The following is a 23,373-nucleotide window of genomic DNA, read 5'->3' as shown; positions in this document are numbered from 1 at the left end:
AAACAGTGACAGACCTTATTTTGGGGGGCTCCAAGATCATTGCAGATGGTGACTGCAGCCATGAAATTAAAAGATGCTTGCTCCTTGGAAGGAAAGTTATGACCAACCTAGACAGCATATTCAAAAGTAGAGACATTACTTTGCCAGCAAAGGTCCATCTAGTCAAAGCTATGGTTTTTCCAGTAGTCATGTATGGATGTGAGAGTTGGATTATAAAGAATGATGAGTGCCAAAGAATTGATGCTTTTGAACTGTGCTGTTGGAGAAGACTCTTGAGAGTCCCTTGGACTGCAAGGAGATCAAACCGATCCATCCTAAAGGAGATCAGTCCTGGGTGTTCATTGGAAGGACTGATGCTGAAGCTGAAACTCCAATACTTTGGCCACTTGATGTGAAGAGCTGATTCATTGGAAAAGACCCTGATGCTGGGAAAGATTGAGGGCAGGAGGAGAAGAGGATGACAGAGGATGAGATGGTTGGATGGCATCACTGACTCAATGGACATTAGTTTGGGTAAACTCCAGGAATTGGTGATGGACAGGGAGGCCTGTCGTGCTGCAGTCCATGGGGTTACAAAGAGTCGGATACATCTGAGCAACTAAACTGAACTGAACTGATGACTGGTTTAAGCAAAACTGGACTTGCAAATGGTCACAAATATTTCACAGAAACATTGGCAGAGCTGAAGACACAAACTCGAGCTGAGCTTCCAAAAACAGCTATGAATCCCACACCAGAGAACTGGCCTGCCAAGGAACAGTTGCTACGTCTCCCACTTTTAGGGAATTAGAGAAGCATGACATTGGTTGACATGGCCTCTAGATTCACGGCCTATCTCTGCCATGAACAGAAAACTGCCGAATCAGGAAAGTCACACCAGCGGTCCTAGATGCATAATTATACCACTGTTACCATGATCCTTGCCAGCAACATGACTGCCCTGTATCCTTTTTCTCTTTGTAACTCCGTTCTGTATCAAAGACTTATACAAATACATCTCACTGGTGGAGCTCAAATCACATTTAGACTTACTGCAAAGGGAACTGAGAAACATAGTTAGTTCTTTCACTTTTCAAGGTATCATGACTAGAAGGTAAGTTGTAAGGTGTTCCCAGGTGTCCTATGTTAGGCACGTGTTAGTTTATAACTTATTCAATCTCTGCAAAAACACTGTAAGGCAAGTACCATCATGCACACTGAAAGTGACCAACATTTATGCCCACATTAATGAAGTCATCTGATGAAAGACTCTTGTGTCTTCCTTCTGGAGTTTATCAACATCCTTTTTTCAGTTGCACAAATTGGCAATTTTTGTTTTGTTTATGATTTAATCCTTTAGAGTTAAAAATCAGACTATGACACTGTTTTAAAAATGTAAAGCCCAAGAGGGTACAAAAATGCAAATTTATGAACTTCCTTCAGAAGTGTCTTGCTGACTTTCAGCAGTGTTGCAAAGTATGAGTGAGGTAGTTTGGGACTTTCCTCCTGTAAAGGTGGCATCTTGGTGTACTTCCATAATAGTGGTCTAGTTCTCAGTTCTGCAGATACAAATTTTTCATTTTTATCAATTCTATTTGGATGATAGACTAATAGGCAATATTTTACTAAGGGCATGTCTGCTAATATTATACCAAATTCATAAGAGATGGACTTAAAAATCAAATTAAATAAGAATGGACTGCTAAGTAACATTTACGGAACATTTACTGTGTGGCAGGCACTGTAGAAGGTATTTACTTGTGGATTTTTATTATTCCCCCTAAAACTCTGGAAATTAGGTTTCCATCATTGAAACAAGTAGGTGATACAAGGCTTAACGACATGCTGCCACACCAGTTTAACACACCTGAAGTGGCAGTAATTCTTCCTAGTAATGGGCCATATCTAAAAGTAGCTGTAGGTGTGCTTTGGGCATCATGGAGTTGGTGCCCAACTCCAACTTAGAAAACCCATATAATTTTAATACAGTGGTATTGCTAAAAGTGCTGCTGACCTAGAATGAAAACAGGTTGATGCTGTTTAATAAGTAAACAGATCTCCATGTTCCGAATTTTCTACAGATGGAAAACAGGCAGAGAAAGTTACTCAGTGGCAGGGCAGATTAGCTTATACCTTCTTTTAGAAATAACCAAAGAGCTGTTGGAAAAGAAAAAAAAAAAAAGCCTCAGAGGCTGTACCCAAGAGCTGTGGAAAACAGTGACCTAGTATCTAATAAAGGAACTTGCCTACCCTCAGTGGAGAGGGACATGGGCTGTTTGCTTAGTATAATCTCAGAATTTCCTCTGGCCAGCCACTACTGTAGACCTTTTATTCTCTCTCTTTCCAAATCGGATTATTTATTACAGTTATTATATCCATATCTCATTGTATACTGATATGTATGGAGAGCAGGTTGTCCAAGAATTTATAGACCTATGGAATCAGATGAACCTTATCTTAACATGAAGTAGATCAAGAGATTCTGACCTTCAAGCTTGGGGCTAGAATTACACAAGACTTTTAAGATTTTAGGATGGAGTGAGCATATTTTATGTGTGGAAGATAAATATGAGCGAAAGGTGTAATGTGATGATTTGGATTGCTCTACAGCAAATATTTGTTCCCTTCTTCCTTCCACTATAGGCCAAGTATACTTCCCTGCCTGGCTTCCTGACATGGCTTTGGTCATGTGACTTTTTGACCAATGTGATGTTAGTGTATAAGATGTTGGAAAAGGCTTGAAATGTATTTGTAAAGTGGATCTTGTCACTTTACATTTCTGCCATCTCCATGAGAAGAACATCAGGTGGAGTGCCTACTTCTCAAGAAGGAGGAAGGTATGCAGAGAAGAGCTAGACATAATATGCAACCTGAGGACAAGTAAAACTGCCTGGTTTAGACCAGAGGACCCTCAGCAATTCCACCAGCATCAGGTGAGAAAGAATACAGGCCGGCCACAGAGACAGTGTGGATTTGGGTCCAGACTACTGCAATAAAGAAAATATTTGACAAAGGGAGTCACACGGTTTTTTGGTTTCCCAGCGCTGGAGAAGGGATAGGCTACCCACTCCAGTATTATTGGGCTTCACTTGTGGCTCAACTGGTAAAGAATCCACCTGCAAGGCAGGAGACCTGGGTTCAATTCCTGGGATAGGAAGATCTCCTGGAGAAGGGAAGGGCTACCCACTCTAGTATTCTGGCCTAGAGAATTCCACAGACTGTATAGGCCATAGGGTCACAAAGAGTCAGACACGAGTGAGCAACTTTCACTTTCACCTTAAGATCTGCTTCACCTTAAGTGCATATAAAAGTTATGTTTACACTACTCTGTAGTCTACTGAGTAGGCAATAGCTTATGTCTAAAAATGTGTATGCCTAAAATATTTTATTACTAAAAATGTTAACCATCATCTGAACCTTTAGCAAGCTGTAGTAGTAATATCAAAGATCACTGATCACAAATCACTGTAACAAATAAAGCAATATTGAAAAAGTTTGAAATGTGAGAATTACTGAAATGTGACAAAGAGAAAAACAAATATCATATATTAATGTATATATGTGGAATCTGGAAAAATGGTATAAAGGATCTTATTTGCAAAGCAGAAACACAAAAGTAGTGAAAAGACATTGTTGGAAAAATGACTCTGATAGACTCGTTTGGCATAGGGTTGCTACAAACCTCCAATTTGTTAAAAAAGAAAGAAAGAAAAAACAGTATCTGTGAAGTGCTGCTGCTGCTGCTAAGTCGCTTCAGTCGTGTCCGACTCTGTGCGACCCCATAGATGGCAGCCCACCAGGCTCCCCCGTCCCTGGAATTCTCCAGGCAAGAACACGGGAGTGGGTTGCCATTTCCTTCTCCAGTGCATGAAAGTGAAAAGTAAAAATGAAGTCATTCAGTCGTGTCCAACTCTTAGCGACCCCATGGACTGCAGCCTACCAGGCTTCTCCATCCATGTGATTTTCCAGGCAAGAGCACTGGAGTGGGGTGCCATTGCCTTCTCTGGTGAAGTGCAATAAAGAACAATTGAACAAGATATGCCTATAATTGTTGTTTTAAATCACTGATTCTCAAATATTGAAGTGGGCTGTCACACAGAAAAATTAACTGATCTAGAAAAAAATGAGCAATTTAAATGTTCCAAGAACTGCCTCCCTGGTGCAAGAAACAAGGAAACTACATTGCCAGAGTTTACTTGAAGTACACATACGAAATCTAAGTAAAGAGTTTGCAAACTTTTTATGCATTTCCACTGCCAGAACACATTTCTGCCAGTGACAGTATCATCACCAGTGGTGGCCTTTGGCTTTAAAGATTAGAAATCGACTTCGGCAAACTTGAGATTCAGAGAGAATGTATCAGAAATACTATACTGTTTATAGAATCGAAGAGCTTTGAGTACTCTGAATAACTAAGCTTTGATTATGCAGCCATAAGAAGGAACAAAATTGGGTTATATATAGAGATGTGGAAGGACCTAACAGTGACATACAGAGTGAAGTCAGAAAGAGAAAAATATAGTATGTTAATGTATATATATATGTATGTATATTTATATGTGCATATATATATGTATATATATATGGAATATGGAAAAATGGTATAAATGATCTTATTTGCAAAACAGAAATACAAACACAGACATAGAGACCAAATATTTGGATACCAAGGAGAATGTGGGGGTGGGAGGGAATGGAAGATTGGGATTGACGCATGTATACTATTGATACTGTGTTTAAAATAGATAACTCATGAGAACATACTGTATAACACAAGGAACTCTACTAAACGCACTCTGATGACCTGATTGGGAAGGAAGTCCAAGTGGGAGGAAATATATGGATATATATGATGGATTCATTTTGCTGTACAGTAGAAACTAACATGACATTGTAAAGCAAGTATACTTCAATAAAAATTAATTTTAAAAAAAGTTCAGGACCAGAGAAAATTCACAGATCCTAGCAGCAGAACTCATGGACATTTTCATGCTCAAAACTCAAGTGACGGAGTCTGATTGGCTTTGTTTATTTGATGTGTCCAGTTGCATGGAGGGGAGGAGGGGCCATGCTGTTATGACTGATAGTCCCATTAGTGCACTTCGAGTTGAGTTTCTTAGTGTCTAATCTAGAAATAGCACTAGATTTTATACTTCAACTTCAGGATGTCTCCACTTAAGGTCATCCAGTACTTAGCCATTCTTTATAACCTTATCAATAGCACCTTATGTAAGTATATCACCCTATACCTTTCAAAGAATTAAATATTTTCATTCTCAGGGAACTCTAGAAAGTTTCAGTTACCTTCTTTGATTCCAGTATACATGGATATTTTTGAAAGATTTCTTAAAACAATTTTCTCTGCCCATCTCTGATCTTTTTCTTAATAAATTGTGACTAGTCTCTGCAAAGTATGGATTGTGTTATCTATTATCTTTTTCTGCCTGTTCTCTTGGGCTGCAGGTAAGGCGTTCTTTGTATTGTGGGGACAAGAATCTAAATCTCCACCTCGCGCCTCTATAACGTTACCTTCACTTCAATGATTAATTTGTGGATATGAATATCAAGAACGTTCTGGGCCTATTTAAAGAAGTGAAATTGAGAAATGTTTCTAACAAATAAGGATTATAATTTGGCCATGACTAAATGACCTAGGTAGCAAGCATTTTTCATCTTCATGACTCATTGTAGATTAAAGTTCTGCCTATCTTTATTCCATTACTTGCACCATTCCATTCCAAACTAAAACTGATGAATTATAAGCAATAAAAAGGATTCATGATACTTCCTGTTTCTGCTTATAAAGACAACAAGCTCCAAGCTCTCTTTCTCTCCTTTCTTTTTTTTATTTTTTTGGTTCTTATTTCGTTTTGAACATTGATGTTTGGGGAGGAAAACATCATTCTAATGTCTCAAGAGACACAAGAGACATCTTGTGTAATAAACATACCTACATCTTTATGGTAGCAATGCTGTCTTCATCATTGTCCCTCGCTGATAGTGAAAAACCATCAGAATGAATTCAAGAGTTTTTGCCCTTTTTTGTTTGGTTGATTTTGTTTGTTAGTTTGCTTGTGTGTTTTGCTGATAAAGACAATTCTCCTGAGTGGGTTTCTCCCTACTTTGCAGTCAGCAGACCTCAGTGAGAAAAATAACTGATTAAAGGGCAATCTATCACCTAAAAGAATCCATGTAACCGCACAATGTGCCTAAAAGAATAGTCCAGTTCCTGGAATAAGTTAATTCAGGCAAAGAATAACTAAATACAAGAGAGAATCTTGTATACCAAAGTACATCTGCTTGATTGGAATCTTTGGAAAAACTTTTTTTCCCAGTGATCTGAGAAAGCAAAATTCAGAAGACCAATTCACCTTTTTCAGTAAAGCAGGCTATCTGACAACACTTCTTTACGAACCTCTCTAATGTATATTTAAGCAGTGTGTTTCATTTGAATACCAAATGATTGACAAGCACATTATATCAACATTTCTGACTTAGATGTACCCTCCTTACATTTCCTTAATTTGCCTTTTTTTCCCCTCTGAAATTCTTTTATATCCTGCTTCTTCTCTTTGGGTTTTTAAAAATTAATTTATTGGTTTTGCCATACATCAACATGCATCCACCACGGATGTACATGTGTTCCCCATCCTGAACCCCGCTCCAATACAATATTGTAAAGTAAAAAAATAAATAAATAAAATAAAATAAATTTATGTATTTTAATTAGAAGATAATTACTTTATAACATTGTGATGGTTTTGCCATACATCAACATGAATTGGCAACATGTATATGTGTCCCTTGGAGAAGGCAATGGCACCCCACTCCAGTACTTTTGCCTGGAAAATCCTATGGACGGAGAAGCCTGGTGGGCTGCAGTCCATGGGGTCGCTAAGAGTCGGATATGACTGAGCAACTTGACTTTCACTTTTCACTTTCATGCATTGGAGAAGGAAATAGCAACCCACTGCAGTGTTGTTGCCTGGAGAATCCCAGGGATGGGGGAGCCTTGTGGGCTGCCATCTATGGGGTCGCACAGAGTCGGCCACTACCGAAGTGACTTAGCAGTAGCAGCATACGTGTCCCTATTGAAGTAGATTTGATTTACAATGTTGTATGTTAACTTCCATATTAAAAAGCAGAGACATTGCCAACAAAGGTCCATCTAGTCAAGGCTATGGTTTTTCCAGTAGTCATGTGTGGATGTGAGAGTTGGGTCATAAAAATAGCTAAGTGCTGAAGAATTGGTGGTTTTGAACTGTGGTGTTGGAGAAGACTCTTGAGAGTCCCTTGGACTGCAAGGAAATCCAACCAATCCATTCTGAAGAAGATCAGTCCTGACTGTTCATTGGAAGGAATGATGTTGAAGCTGAAACTCCAATACTTTGGCCACCTGATGCTAAGAGCTGTCTCATTTGAAAAGACCCTGACATTGGGAAAGATTGAAGGCAGCAGGAGAAGGGGACGGCAGAAGATGAGATGGTTGAATGGCATCACTGATTCAATGGACATGAGTTTGAGTGAACTCCAGGAGTTGGTGATGGACAGGGAGGCCTGGCATGCTTCAGTCCATGGAATCACAGTCGGACATGACTGAGAGACTGAACTGAACTGAACTGATTTTAACTTCCACTATACAACAAACTGATTCAGTTATATATATATATATATACATTCTTTGTCATAGTCTTTTCCATTTGGTTTATCACAAGGTAGTGAATATAGTTCCCTCTGCTATACAGTAGAATCTTTTTGCTTACCCATCCTATGTATACTAGTTTGCATCTGCTAATCCCAAATGCCAGCTCCATCCCTTCCCTCCTCCTTGGAAACCAAGAACACACTTTCTCTCTGAAATTCTATTTTCACAAGTCAATAAGGGATTAAATCAACTGACTTTCCTTCCTTCTTTCTTCCTTTCTTTTCTTCTTTATATATCTTTTCTTTCTCTCTCTCTTTTCATATTTCTCTCTCTTATCTTTGCATTCAATTTCCCTTTGTTTGACAAGCAAACATTTATTGAACATTTGCACGGCTCTTGTGTTATATTTCCAAGAGAATAATATAACTGAGCTCCAAGACATTAGAGTTCTGCAGTGAAGGGAATACACCTCAGATGAGTTCTGCTGCTTGCATGAGACACACCTTAATTAGCATCATATTTTAAAGTATTCTATTTGTGAATAAATGACACTAAAGCATTTGCTGAGCACTACTCTATATACGTACCACTGTTTTAGAGCTAAGGAGCATACAGAAGAAACTTTCATGGGTGATCTGCTTTCAAAAGCTTTACTCTTTTTTTAAAGAGAATATGAACAAGAATTTAGGAAAACATCAAAGAATGACACAGGCAGCGTAGAACAGAAGCAGAAGAGAATAAGAAGAGGTGGCAAGAATACACAGAAGAACTATCCAAAAAAAAGATCTTCATGACCCAGATAACCACAAGGGTATGGTCACTGTCCCAGACCCAAACATCCTGGAGTGTGAAGTCAAGCAGACCTTAGGAACCATTACTATAAACAAAGCTAGTGGAGGTTATGGTATTCCAGCTGAGCAATTTAAAATCCTAAAAGATGGTGCTATGAAAGTGCTGCACTTAGTATGACAGCAAATTTGGAAAACTCAGTAGTGGCCACAGGACTGGAAAAGCTCAGTTTTCATTCCAATCCCAAAGAAGGTCAATGCCAAAAACACTCAAATTACCATACATTTGTGCTCATTTCACATGCTAGTAAGGTTATGCTCAAAATCCTTCAAGCTAAGCTTCAACAGTACTTGAACCTTAGAACTTCAAGACATACAGCTGGGTTTAGAAAAGGCAGAAGAACCAGAAATAAAATTGCCAACATTCTTTGGATCATGGAAAAAGCAAGAGAATTCCAGAAAAATATCTACTTCTACTTCATTGACTACACTAAAGCCTTTTACTGTGTGGATCACAACAAAATTGTTGAAAATTCTTAAAGAGATGAGAATACCAGATCATCTTACCTGTCTCCTGAGAAATCTGTATGCAGGTCAAGAAGCAACAGTTAGAACCTATATGGAACAACAGACTGGTTCAAAGTTGGGCAAGGAGTATGAAAAGGCTGTATATTATCATTGTGTTTATTTAACTTCTATGCAGAGTACATCACAGGAAATGCTGGGCTAGATGAATTGCAAGCTGAAATCAAGATTGCTGAGAGGAATAACAACAACGTCAGATAGGCAGATGACACCACTCTAATGACAGAAAGAGAAGAGGAACTAAAGAACCTCTTGATGAGGATGAAAGAAGAGAGTAAAAAGGCTGGTTTAAAACTCAACATTCAAAAAACTAAGACCATGCCATCTGCTCCCATCACATCATAGCAAATAGAAAAGGAAGAAATGAGAACAGTGAAATATTTTCTTTTCTTGGGTTCCAAAATCACTGCTGATGGTGACTGCAGCCATGAAATTAAAAGACGCTTGCTTCTTGGAAGGAAATAGTGAAAAGTTGCTATAAAGTGAAAGTCACTCAGTTATGTCCGATTCTTTGTGACCTCATGGATTATAACCTGTCAGGCTTCTCTGTCCATGGAATTCTCTAGACAAGAACACTGGAGTGGCTAGCTGTTCCTTTCTCCAAGGAATCTTCCCAACCCAGGGATCAAACCCAGGTCCCCCAAATTGCAAGTGAATTATTTGCCATCTGAGCCACCAGGGAAGCACAAGAATACTGGAGTGTGTAGCCTATCTCTTCTTCAGGGGATCTTCCCAACCCAGGGTCTCCTGCATTGCAGGCAGATTCTTCACCAGCTGAGCTACAAGGAAAGTCCTGTATTCTCCTATGGTGTACCAGATATACTAAACAAACTCCAAAGGAACAAGTGCTGAATAATATATAAATCTTACAAAATGCATCAGAAAGTTGGCATTAAAAAGAAAAATAAATTCTTAAAAGCCAATAAAGTGAAAGTGTGAATTTAGAGAAATATCACCAGGTATTGAATTTCAACTCACTTATTTTTGAGAAAATTCTTAAGAATCAGTGTTTTCATTTTGATTGTAATATAAATAAAAGAATAAGCAGCCAGGTGTAACACCACCACTTTTTAAAAAAAATATTCTTTTCCTATTAAAATAAAAGTGCTATAAATATTTGCATATAAATAAACAGTTTATTATAGTTTAATTCAATATTTTGTTTTATGTTCTTTTGATCTTTTTAAATCATTTTTTTAAAATTGAAATATAATTGGTTTACCATGTTGTATTACTTTCAGGTATACTGCAAAGTGACTCAGATATATATATATGTATATAGATAGATGGATATTCAATCATACATACATTTTTTCAGATTCTTTTCCATTATAGGTTATTACAAGGCACTGAGTATATTTTACTGTGCTACCAGTTGATCCTTGTTGTTCATCTATTTTATATACAGTACTGTATATATATTAACCTCAAACTCTGAATTTCTTTCTCACCCACTCCCCCACTCTCACCTTTTGAAACCACAAATTTATTTTCTATGCCTGAGTCTATTTTGTAAATAAGTTCATTCATATCAGTTTTTAAGATTCCACACACAAGAGATATTATATGATATTTGCCTGACTTCACTTTATATGATAATCTTTAGATCGATCCAGGTTGCTGCAAATGGCATTGTTTCATTCTTTTTTTTTTTGTGACTGAGTAATATTCTATTGTATGTATATACCACATCTACTTTATCCATTTCTCTGTTGATAGACATTTGGGTTGCTTCTGTGTCCTAGCGGCTATAAATAGTGCTGCTGTGAACATTTAGGTGCGTATATCTTTTTTATTTTTATTTTTTGGTTGTGCTGTGTGGCATTTGGGATCTTAATTCCCCAACCAGGAATCAAACTTGTACTCCCTGCAGTGGAAACACAGAGCCCTAAACACTGGACAGCCAAGGAATCCCTGCATGTATCTTTACAAATTACAGCTTTGGCTGAGTATGTGCCCAGGAGTGGGGTTGCAGGATCATATGGTAACTCTATTTTTAGCTTTTTAAGGGACCTCCATACTGTTCTCCATAATAAATTATTAAGTTCATTTTACCAATGGGGAAACTAAGATATAGAGAGTGGTAGGAACTTATTTATTTGATTGGATTGTTTAATTTTAGTTTCCTGATTCTAAGCTAATTACCCTGCATCAGTGGTTTCCAAACTGACTATTTAGAGAGATTTTTAAATATAGATTTTTCATAGTATCCATCCTTAGACTATCAAATCTTTGGAGTTGGAGCCTGGGAATCTGTCATTTATGTAAAGCTTCCCCAATTTCTGCTTCAGTCAAGAATTTTCTTTTGTCCCAGGCCAGTTACATAGGACTGACTAAAAGTTCACATAAGGTCCCAGAATACTGATATCTTTTTATTAGAGAGGTTTTGAAGTGATTATTAAAAGCAGTATAATTTGGGGGAACAGCCATTAGGACTCATTAACACCAGAAGAGCTCTGAGTTCAAATTTCAAACTGGCCTTACTTTAATCTCAATTCTGCTATTAATAAATCATGAGATTTGGGGCAAATGACTCAACCTCACTCAAATATAATAAGCTTTATTAATCTGCAAAGTGGAAATATTGGAAGAATTGAATGGGATAACATATGTAAAACAGAAATTCCAATGTTGATGTTGTTGTTCAGTCACTCAGTCGTGTCTGACTCTTTGCAACCTCATGGACTGTAGCATGCCAACCTTCCCTGTCCATCACCATCTCCCGGAGCTTGCTCAAACTCATGTCCATTGAGTTGATGATGCCATCCAACCATCTCATCCTGTCATCCCCTTCTTCTCCTGCTTTCAATCTTTCCCAGCATCAGGGTCTTTTCTAATGAGTTGGCTCTTTGCATCAGGTGGCCAAATATTGGAGCTTCAGCTTCAACATCAGTCCTTCCAATGACTATTCAGGATTGATTTCCTTTAGGATTGATTGGTTTGATCTCCTTGTTGACCAAGGGACTCTCAAGAGTCTTCTCCAACACCACAATTCAAAAGCATTAATTCTTTGGCACTCAGCCTTCTTTATGTTCCAACTCTCATATCTGTACATGACTACTGAAAAAATTATAGCTTTGACTATAAGGATCTTTGTTGGCAAAGTAATGTCACTGCTTTTTAACACAAAATTCCAGTATGAAGTTAAATACAAGCCCTGAGTAAGTTAAAGTTATTATTATTTTTAAAATTGGCCTTAAACATTTACCTTTATTTCCCTGTTTGCTTTAACTATTCCTTTGCTTTGCATGAATCTTTTCATTTATACTTAGGGTTGTTCATCTGATTCAAATTTTCTGTAAGATTTCATGCTAAGGAATTAATAGTGCTGGGAGCCTATTTTGAACATTTATTTTTAGTGATGAGGTCACTGAATACGTAATTTATTTCTCAATCATCAGTGCTGAAGAGCCTTCAATTAGGGGAATAGAATTAGAGGCAGGTGTGGAGACTGCCCCACCTGCCACCTATAATTATTCTACAGACTGAGTCCAAATGTCAATGGGGATGTTGCAATGAAGGAGGCAGCTGAGTGAGCTGACTAAGCTGGTGATGCCACCACTAGATTTAGTTTGGTTTTAGCAGTCCTGACTGTCACTCCAAGGATAGGAATACCTTGAGTATGTCATGGGAATAGGATTTTAAAGAAACATAGTGTGGGGTGTCAGAAGACACAGTCAGAAAGCAAGCTGTTATTTTTTAACAAGAAATAGAGGAAACAGGCAGAATTAGGAGCACACCAAGAAATGAGTGCAATACAAGATTAGCAGAGAAAGTTTTTTGAGGGCAGAGAGAACAGTTAACCTAGTTTTTCTGAGTGATCACCAGGTAGATAGAGCTAGAAGCTTATGTGAGAGAGAGTGTAGCAAAGAGCATGAGTCCTGGAGCCCAGGCCCCGGGGCCAGCTCCTGGCTCCCCTGCTTCTGAGCTGTAGGATCCTGGGCAAGCTACTTCTATTGTGTTTCTTTATTTATCTTCTATAAAAGGGAGGTGATAAGTTTTAGTGCCTCTTCACTGTAAGGTTATTATATGAATTAAATTAGTTAATACACATAGGGAGGTATTAGCAGAAAGTAAACAATAAATGTGAGTTACTTTATGAGAAAGTTGTGCATATAAAGGAGCATACTAATTTTAATTATATATGAAATTTTATAAAGTATACGTTAAATTTTAATTGTATACATAAAATAGGTATAGGAACACATTGTACTCTTGTAACTTCTTTTTTTTTTTAATCTTCTTTTCTCTGTAAAATGGCTCCAACCAACAGTTCTTTACGTTAGTTATTTCACCCCAGATACCAGTAGAAGCTTGGGAGAAATTTCCTTGCATTCTCCAAGAGGAAAATGGCAAGAGTGCAGTAGACTCTGAGAGTATTAGGTCATGTAAGTACTTAGTACACAGTAAGCACTTTGGAAATAGGAGGAGCTGGATAAATCCAGAAATATGTAAAACAGAGGTCAGTCACTCAGTCAACAGTCACCTTCTATGTATTAAGCTCCTTACTTGGTACAGGAGTTAAAAAATCAAACAGGGCATGGCTAGCAACCTCGAGAAACTGGCAATATCATTTGGAAGACACACTTATAAATCAGTGGTTGTATGATAATGTACTAGTAATAATAAAAGCATGACAGAATATCAAGAGAGCCCACAGAGGAACATTTGCATCATGACAGAAAGTGAGAGACTTCTCAATGTGGGCAGATCTTGAACTGAGTTAAAAATAAAGAGTAGGAGTTTAGTTAGATTAAGGAGGGGGATGGGAGACTGATTAGGATGATGACAGAGGCAATTAACAAAAGGCTGTGTTAGGAAATGCGAACACCAATACAGTACACTAACGCATTTATATGGAATTTAGAAAGATGGTAATGATAACCCTGTATGCGGGATAGCAAAAGAGACACAGATGTATAGAACAGTCTTTTGGACTCTGTGAGAGAGGGAGAGGGTGGGATGATTTGGGATAATGGCATTGAAACATGTATAATATCATATAAGAAACGAATCGCCAGTCCAGGTTCGATGCATGATACAGGATGCTTGGGACTGGTGCACAGGGATGACCCAGAGGGATGGTACAGGGAGGGAGGTGGGAGGGGGGTTCAGGATGGGGAACATGTGTACACCCATGACAGATTCATGTTGATGTATGGCAAAACCAATACAATATTGTAAAGTAATTAGCCTCCAATTAAAATAAATAAATTTAAATTTAAAAAAAAGGAAATGCGAATCATTATAGCTGGATCAAAGGAGGAGTTGAAAGGGAGGAGGCCAGAGGACTAGAAAGAATTTAAAATTATAGAGTTGAACACCAGCCTAGGGTTGGGAGTGTCTCACGTTTTAAGTAGGAGAGTGAGAGACCAAATGTGCATCTTAAAACAGACTGGAAGTTATTCAGACTGAAGCAGAGGGTATCAGACTGGAGGTAGAGAGCTGAGAGTAAGGCCAAGGCAATAGACCAGGCCACACATGATGAGGGCCTGCTATGGCCATGCCAGTAGAGAGGCAGGAACACACTTTGAGAAATCCCCAGTAAGATTCTGCAGAGCTGTGTAACTACTGGGTGTGTGGAGTGTGTGCAAAAAATTGGCCAAGAATGATTCTGCAGTTTCCAGTTTGAGGGACTCCATTTAAGTTAAATCCATCTCCAAGACGGGAATTGGAAGACAATTGGTCTAGAATTTGCAAACTGCCCTCAGAGATGAACTTTCTGACACCCAAATAAAAGGACAGGGAAGCCTGGCATGCTGCAATCCACAGGTTCACAAAGAGTCAGACATGACTGAGCAACAACAACAACAAATAATTATTAGCAACAAGGCAAAGGCAGAGAAATACCAAGTCCAACAGAGAAGAAATAAGAAGAGGAGGAGGAAGGCAGAGTTGACAGGCATGGTGGTGAGAGAAAAAATGAGTAGGATTTGTTATTGTTATTGAAGATATATCTCAGAGAGAAGACAGCCACAGAAGGGCCCTGTATTGGGGGAATAATCTGGAAATTTTACAAATAGTACTTTTATAAATCAACCGAACTCTTCTCTTCCTTTTTTTTTTTTTTTTTTCTGTTAGAAGAAATGCCCCCAAAGTCCACCCTGGAAGGTCACTCTCAAGAGGTCACAGCTCACTAATTCCTACAGTCTGACTCTGCTGGTTTGCACAGGCTGTTGCCTTGATCAAACTCATGTGAGGAACAATTCCCTTAATCCAGATTCTGAGGTCGTCAGTGGCTTCCCTCCCAGAATGGAGACAGCAGAAATGTGACCAAGACCTCATGTCAAGTGCCTGTTTCCATCTTAGGTCATGTCTGTGTGTGACTCCAGCAGGGGACTTGGATTTCCTATGCAAGGTCAACCCAAGCAGAGGTGAGCTAGGACCAAGGGAGAGCTGAGCTGATCTTATATCCTTTTTCTTCTTCCCTCAGGTATTTAAAAAAAGAAGACTTACTCTGAAGAATAGTTTGCTGCTACTACTGATAAGTCGCTTCAGTCGAGTCCGACTCTGTGCGACCCCACAGACGGCAGCACACCAGGCTCCCCCGTCCCTGGGATTCTCCAAGCAAGAACACTGGAGTGGGTTGCCATTTCCTTCTTCAATGCATGAAATTGAAAAGTGAAAGTGAAGTCGCTCAGTCAGGTCCGACCCTTAGCAACCCCATGGACTGCAGCCTACCAGGCTCCTCCATCCATGGGATTTTCTAGGCAAGAGTACTGGAGTGGGGTGCCATTGCCTTCTTCCAAAGAATAGTTTAGGATCTGGCAATTTAGAGAAAGAAAGAAGAAGAAATGAGAAATGATTCTTAATCAGTAAGCTAGCCTAGTATCCCTTGCTTTCCAAACATTTTTTGCCAGTCCCAGAGAGACCATCCGTCTGCCCCAGCTCGGGCAGGACATGAGACGACACAGTAGTAGCATGATGCTCTAGGGTGGAGCTGTGCTGTTGTTAGTCACTCAGTCGTGTCTGATCCTCTGTCCATGGGAAATCTCCAGGCAACAATACTGGAATGGGTTGCCATGTCCTCTTCCAGGGGATCTTCCCAACCTAGGGACTGAACCCAGGTCTCCTGCATTGCAAGCAGATTCTTTATCGTCTGAGCCACCAGAGAAGCCACCAGACATGAGCACTGATGAGTGTCTGACTTTTTGTCCTGCACAATGTATATCTTTGTTTCCTTTTTTTCTACTGTATCTTTTATATACGTTAAAAAAATAAAAAACATTTTCTTTCCTGTCTTTCTCTTCTCTCCTTCCTTTTCTTTCTCCACTCTTTTTATCTTATCTCTTCTCTCTATATTTCTTTCTGTCATTCTTCCCTTGCTTGCTTGGTTTCTTCTTCCTTCTCTTTTCCCTTTCCCCTTTCTTCTTAACTAGACTAATTAAAAGGGTAAACTTGAAACAGATTTCTTGGTTTGGCTAAAGTCTATCTTCACTTCTTTGGTATATAATCATGGGTAAATTTCTGGACTTCACTATAGCATATTTTCCCTATCCACAATGGAAAGATACTAATCACATCTACTTCAGAGTTTTATTCTAAAGGTTAAATGATATCACATGAGACTCTCATCATACACTTGGCAACTAATAAGCATGCCATAAGCATAAGATACTACCATTAAATTTTAGGTTGCCTTTGGAAACTCAGTTCCCTCTCCAGGCATTTTTTAATTCCATTGATGTGACTAAGAAATGCAATAGTCCCTGGCCCCAGCTCCCTCATTATCATTTTGCGTGTGTGTGTGTGTGTGTGTGTGTGTTTAGTCGCTTAGTCATGTGAGCCCATTGACTGTACCCACCAGGCTCCTCTGACCATGGAATTTTTCAGGCAAGAATGCTGGAATAGTAGCCATTCTCTTCTCCAAGGGATCTTCCTGATTCAAGAATTGAACCTTAGTCTCCTGCATCTCCCATTGGTGGGCGGATTCTTTACCACTGCACCCACCGGGGAAACCCCATCATTTTGCATACAAACTGTAAAACCCTGGACTCTTTTTCTAAGTGAACACTTTCTAAGTCATCTCACTCAAAATTTCTTTTGTTATATTACAAAAAGGACAAAACCCTGTATTTTATTTTCTCGTGTCATATTTTCACATTGGAGAAGGCAATGGCACCCCACTCCAGTACTCTTGCCTGGAAAATCCCATGGATGGAGGAGCCTGGTGGGCTGCAGTCCATGGGGTCGCACAGAGTCGGACACGACTGAGCGACTTCACTTTCACTTTTCACTTACATGCATTGGAGAAGGAAATGGCAACCCACTCCAGTGTTCTTGCCTGGAGAATCCCAGGGACGGGGAAGCCTGGTGGGCTGCTGTGTATGGGGTCGCACAGAGTCGGACACGGCTGAAGTGACTTAGCAGCAGCATATCATATTTTCACATAGCATCTAGACCCAGATAGGCAGAGAAATTCATAATACAATAAAAGATTTTGATAATGAACAATTTAGTTGGTCATTACATTTTTTAAAGGCCTCTGTAATGTTCTACATGGGAAAGGAATCTAAAAAAGAGTGGATATATGAATATGCATAATTCATTCACTTCTCTGTACATCTGAAATTAACACAGCATTGTAAATCAACTATGGTCCAATAAAAATTAAATAAATAAAAAGATAAAATATTTAGAATTACCTATTAAAATTCAAAGTATAAATTATAAGAATGCATATAAATATCTTGTGTGTGTGATATTTTGAGTATTCTTAACTTTTACTTTTTAAAATGTGATTAAAACTTATTGTATGTTTACAAAAAGAAAACTATTTGCAAAACTGGAAGAAAAAAGGCCTGAGCACACACATTTTGACTGAATTAAATGAATGGAGTGCTTTAGTTCTTATACCATGCTTTTGAGTCTGGCTGGTCACATGAGTTAATTTATCTAACTGGCTTTCCTCTGATGAATTTTTTTGTCCACATGCTTGACTTAGGGTGATGGGTAGTTGCTTTTCCCTTGAAGGTAGCTTTTATTCTGTTTTCTATATATGTTTTTAATTTTCAAAATTATCAATAAAAACTTTTTCATCTGTAGAATGAAACTAAAAATTAAACAATAGGTGAATGTTGCCCTTATACCAAGAATTAAAACTTATAAGCTACAGGGTAATTTTGGACAGAAATGGGCATTATTAGGTAAAATTCAGAAACAGACTGTAGTACATAGTGAAACTTACTTAAAGTGATAAAATGACATTTCAACTAAATAGAAAAAGCACAGATTATTCAAAAATCATATGGTATTCCTTATGGCCTTGTTTGATTTCATATATAAAAGTAAATTCCCAAGGGGACTTCCCTGATGGTCAACTGGTTAGGACTCCATGCTTCTCATGCACAGGACACATGTTTGATCCCTAATCAGGGATCTATTAATAAGATCCCACATGCTGCATAGCGCTGCCAAGTATTTAATTAATTTTTAAACAAATAATAAATTCTAGAAGTACCACCTCACTTCAGTCAGAATGGCCATCATTAACAAGTCTACAAATATAAAATGAAGGAAAGAGTGTGGAGAAAAGGGAACCCTCTTACACTCTATGTAAGAATGTAAATTTGTGCAGTCAGTATGAAAAACAGAATGGAGGTTCCTTAAAAAAACTAAAAATAGAGTCTGCATATGATCTAGCAATTGCATTCTTGGGCATATATCTGGACAAAACTATAATTCAAAAAGGTATATGCGCCCATATGTACATAGTACAACTATTCACAATAGCTAAGACATGAAAACACTCTAAGTGTCCATGAACAAATGAACAAGGAAGATATATATATATATATATATATATATATATATATATACACACACATACACACGCATATACATAAAGGAATATTATTCAGCCATTGAAAGAATGAAATAATTTGCAGCAACATGGATGAACCTCAGTTCAGTTCAGTTCAGTCATTCACTCATGTCCGACTCTTTGTGACCCCATGCATGGCAGCACACCAGGCCTCCCTGTACATCACCAACTCCTGGAGTCCACCCAAACCCATGTCCATTGAGTCGAATATGCCATCCAACCATCTCATCCTCTGTTGTCCCTTCTCCTCCTGCCCTCAATCTTTCCTAGCATCAGGGTCTTCTCCAATGAGTCAGCTCTTCACATCAGGTGGCCAAAGTATTGGAGCTTCAGCTTCAACATCAGTCCTTCCAATGAACAGTCAAGACTGATCTCCTTTAGGATGGAATGGTTGGATCTCCTTGCAGTCCAAGGGACTCTCAAGAGTCTTCTCCAGCACCACTGTTCAAAAGCATCAATTCTTTGGTGCTCAGCTTTCTTTATAGTCCAACTCTCACATCCATACATGACCACTGGAAAAACCATAGCCTTGATTAGACAGACCTTTGTGGGCAAAGTAATGTCTCTGCTTTATAATGCTGAGATGTTGATGCTGTCTAGGTTGGTCATAACTTTCCTTCCAAGGAGTAAGCATCTTTTAATTTCATGGCTGCAATCACCATCTGCAGTGATTTTGGAGCCCCCCAAAAAATAAAGTCAGCCACTGTTTCCACTGTTTCCCCATTTATCTGCCATGAAGTAATGGGACCAGATGCCATGATCTTAGTTTTCTGAATGTTGAGCTTTAAGCCCACTTTTTCACTCTCCACTTTCACTTTCATCAAGAGGCTCTTTAGGTCTTCTTCACTTTCTGTCATAAGGATGGTGTCATCTGCATATCTGAGGTTATTGATATTTCTCCCGGCAATCTTGATTCCAGCTTGTGCTTCTTCCAGCCTAGAGTTTCTCATGATGTACTCTGCATAGAAGTTAAATAAGCAGGGTGACAATATACACCCTTGATGTATTCCTTTTCCTATTTGGAACAAGTCTGTTGTGCCATGTCCAGTTCTAACTGTTGCTTCCTGACCTGCATATAGGTTTCTTAAGAGGCAGGTCAGGTGGTCTGGTATTCCCATCTCTTTCAGAATTTTCCACAGCTTATTGTGATCCACACAGTCAAAGGCTTTGGCACAGTCAATAAGGCAGAAATAGATGTTTTCCTGGAACTCTCTTGCATTTTCCATGATCCAGCAGATTTTGGCAATTTGATCTCTGGTTCCTTTGCCTTTTCTAAAACCAGCTTGAACATCTGTAAGTTCATGGTTCACATATTGCTGAAGCCTGGCTTGGAGAATTTTAAGCATTACTTTACTAGCGTGTGAGATGAGTGCAATTGTGCGGTAGTTTGAGCATTCTTTGGCATTGCCTTTCTTTGGGATTGGAATGAAAACTGACCTTTTCCAGTCCTATGGCCACTGCTGAGTTTTCCAAATTTGCTGACGTATTGAGTGTGGCACTTTGGAATAGTTCAACTGGAATTCCATCACCTCCACTAGCTTTGTTTGTAGTGATGCTTTCTAAGGCCCACTTGACTTCATATTCCAGGATGTCTGGCTCTAGGTCAGTGATCACACCATCGTGATTATCTTGGTCGTGAAGATCTTTTTTGAACAGTTTTCTGTGTATTCTTGCCACCTCTTCTTAATATCTTCTGTTTCTGTTAGGTCCATACCATTTCTGTCCTTTATTGACCCCATCTTTGCATGAAATGTTCCCTTGGTATCTCTAATTTTCTTGAAGAGATCGCTCATCTTTCCCATTCTATTGTTTTCTTCTATTTCTTTGCATTGATTGCTGAGGAAGGCTTTCCTATCTCTCCTTGCTATTCTTTGGGACTCTGCATTCAAATGGGTATATCTTCCCTTTTCTCCTTTGCTTTTCACTTCCCGTCTTTTCACAGCTATTTGTAAGGCCTCCTCAGACAGAGAGATTATCATACTAAGTGAAATAAGTCAGAAAGACAAAAACAAATGTATGATATCACTTACATGAGGAATCTAAGATATGACACAAATGAACATATCTACAAAACAAAAATAGATTTGCAGATATAGGGAACAGACTTGTGATTGCCAAGGGGGAGTAGGGATAGAGGAGGGAAGGACTAGGAGTGTGGGATTAACAGATGCAAACTATTACATATAAGACAGATTAAAAAACAAGGTCCAACTGTATAGCACAGGAAACTATATCCAATATCCTTTAATAAACCATAATAAAAAGAATATGTAAAAGACTATATATAATAACTAAATCACTTTGCTGTACAGCAGAAATTAATATAACACTGTAAATCAACTATAATTCAATATTTTCAGTTTCAAATATATTAACATAAATAGAACTAAAAACAATCTATTTAAGAACATTAGCATTAAACATAGAATACTAGCAAAATATCCTGATGAAAGTGGCCTTTTTAAGCTTTCTAAGAAGCTTTGATCCATAAAGCAAAGTTTGACAGATGGTTTCATAAAAAGTAAACATTTTCATTTGCAAAAAAAAAAAAAAAAAGATACCATAAACAGAGGCAGAAAAATATTGTCAAAAATATAGTAGGCAGAAAATTAATATAATTTTTATGGAAAGGGTTTTAGCTATTAATAAAAAGAAAATCAAAATAGTTTGGAATGAATATGAATAGTAGCAAAATGTAGATATGGGCAGTGAAATTTTATAAATGTCTTCAACTTTATGAGTGGTTAGGACAACACAAGTGAAAACAACAAGATGTCACCTCTATCCCATCAGATTGGTAAACCTGGAGTTACGGTAAATATGGCATTATGACTTATTTAATGCTATAAAGATATGGCGCAATTGACACTATTCAAATGAATGTGAATTTTTAACACTAAAATGTACTTACTCTTTTTTGTTTTTTTTTAATTTATTTATTTATTATTATTTTAATTAATTAATTTTTAATTTTATTTATTTTAATTTATCCCAGTGATCTTATCCTTCTTCTGGGACTCCATCTCGGAAGATACCAACATATAAGGATGTAGTACAAGGATGCCTATTATTGTTAATTTATACATTGCTAATATAGATCATTGTTAAACATGCATTTTTATCAATTAAAAGTGAAAACTTCTTGAATCAAATATGGTACATTTAAACTATGGAATTTAATGAGGCTATATTAGAAATAATTGGTAGATGGTTATACCCTTGGGAAATTGTTCATGATATTTTTTAAGTGAACAATGAAAATGGACAGAGGAGTCTGGTGGGCTACAGTTCACGCAGTCTCAAAGAGTCAGACACGACAGCACTCACTCACACACATGCATATACCTATATGATCATGTATTTTTCTTCCAGTTTTCTTTAACTTTTTATTTTGTGTTAGAGTCAGCAGATTAGCAATGTTGTAATAGTTTCACATGCACAGGGAAGGGACTCAGCCGTGCATATACATGTGTCCGTCTTGCCCAAACTCCCCTCCTGTTCAGGCTGCCACATAACATTGATTAGGGTTGCCTGTGCTGTACAATAGGTCCTTGTTAAATATAGTCATTTTAAATGAATCAGTGTCTTCCAGTTTTATTGAGATATAACTGACATCCAGCACTGTTTTAAGTTTAAGGTGTACAGCATAATTATTTAAATTACATAATTATGAAATGATTACCACAATAAGTTTAGTGAATGTCCATCACCTTATACAGATACAAAATAAAAGAAAAATATTTTTTTCTTGTGATGAGAACTCTAAGGATTCATTCTTTTTTTGACTTCCATATATAACCTACAACAGTGTTAATTATATTAATCAAGTTGTACATTACATCTCTCCCCTGGAAAAGAAAATGGCAACCGACTTCAGTATTCTTGCCTGGAGAATCCCATGTACAGAGGAGCCTGATGGGCTGCAGTCCACAGGGTTACAAAGAGTTGAACACAACTGAAGCAACTTACCATGTAACACATTATATCTCTAGTATTTCTTTATCTTATAACTGAAAGTTTGTACATTTTGACCATCTTTGTCACCATACAAAAATATTAATTATTCTTGACTATATTCCCTACACTGTGTATTTCATCCCCATGACTGAATCATGACTCATTTATTTGGTAACTGGAAGTCGGTAGCTCCTAATCTCCCCCACCTATATTAGTCATCTCCCCACCACCCTCTCCTCTGACAACCACCTGTTTGTTCTCTGCGCTTATGACTGTATTTCTGTTTTGTTATGCTTATTCATTTGCTCTGTTTTGGTTCTTTTGCTGTTGTTGTTTGTTTGCTTTTTAGGTTCCACAAATAAGTGAAATTGCTTTTTTTCTGACTTATTTCACTTAACATAGTACCCCCTAGATCTACCCATGTTGCTGCAAATGCCAACATCCCGTTCTTCTTTATGGCTGAGTAATATTCCACTGTATATTTAGACACCAAATCTTCTTTATCCATTCACTCATTGATGGACACGTAGGTTGCTTCCGTATCTTGGCGATTGTTAATAGTGCTAAAATGAATATAGAGGTTCATACATTATTTT

This window comes from Bos grunniens, chromosome 3 (assembly GCF_055505025.1).
Source record: "Bos grunniens cultivar Pamir isolate PY7600 chromosome 3, Bosgru_T2T1.0, whole genome shotgun sequence".
Classification (NCBI taxonomy): domain Eukaryota; kingdom Metazoa; phylum Chordata; class Mammalia; order Artiodactyla; family Bovidae; genus Bos; species Bos grunniens.
This window is presented reverse-complemented; position numbering follows the sequence as displayed.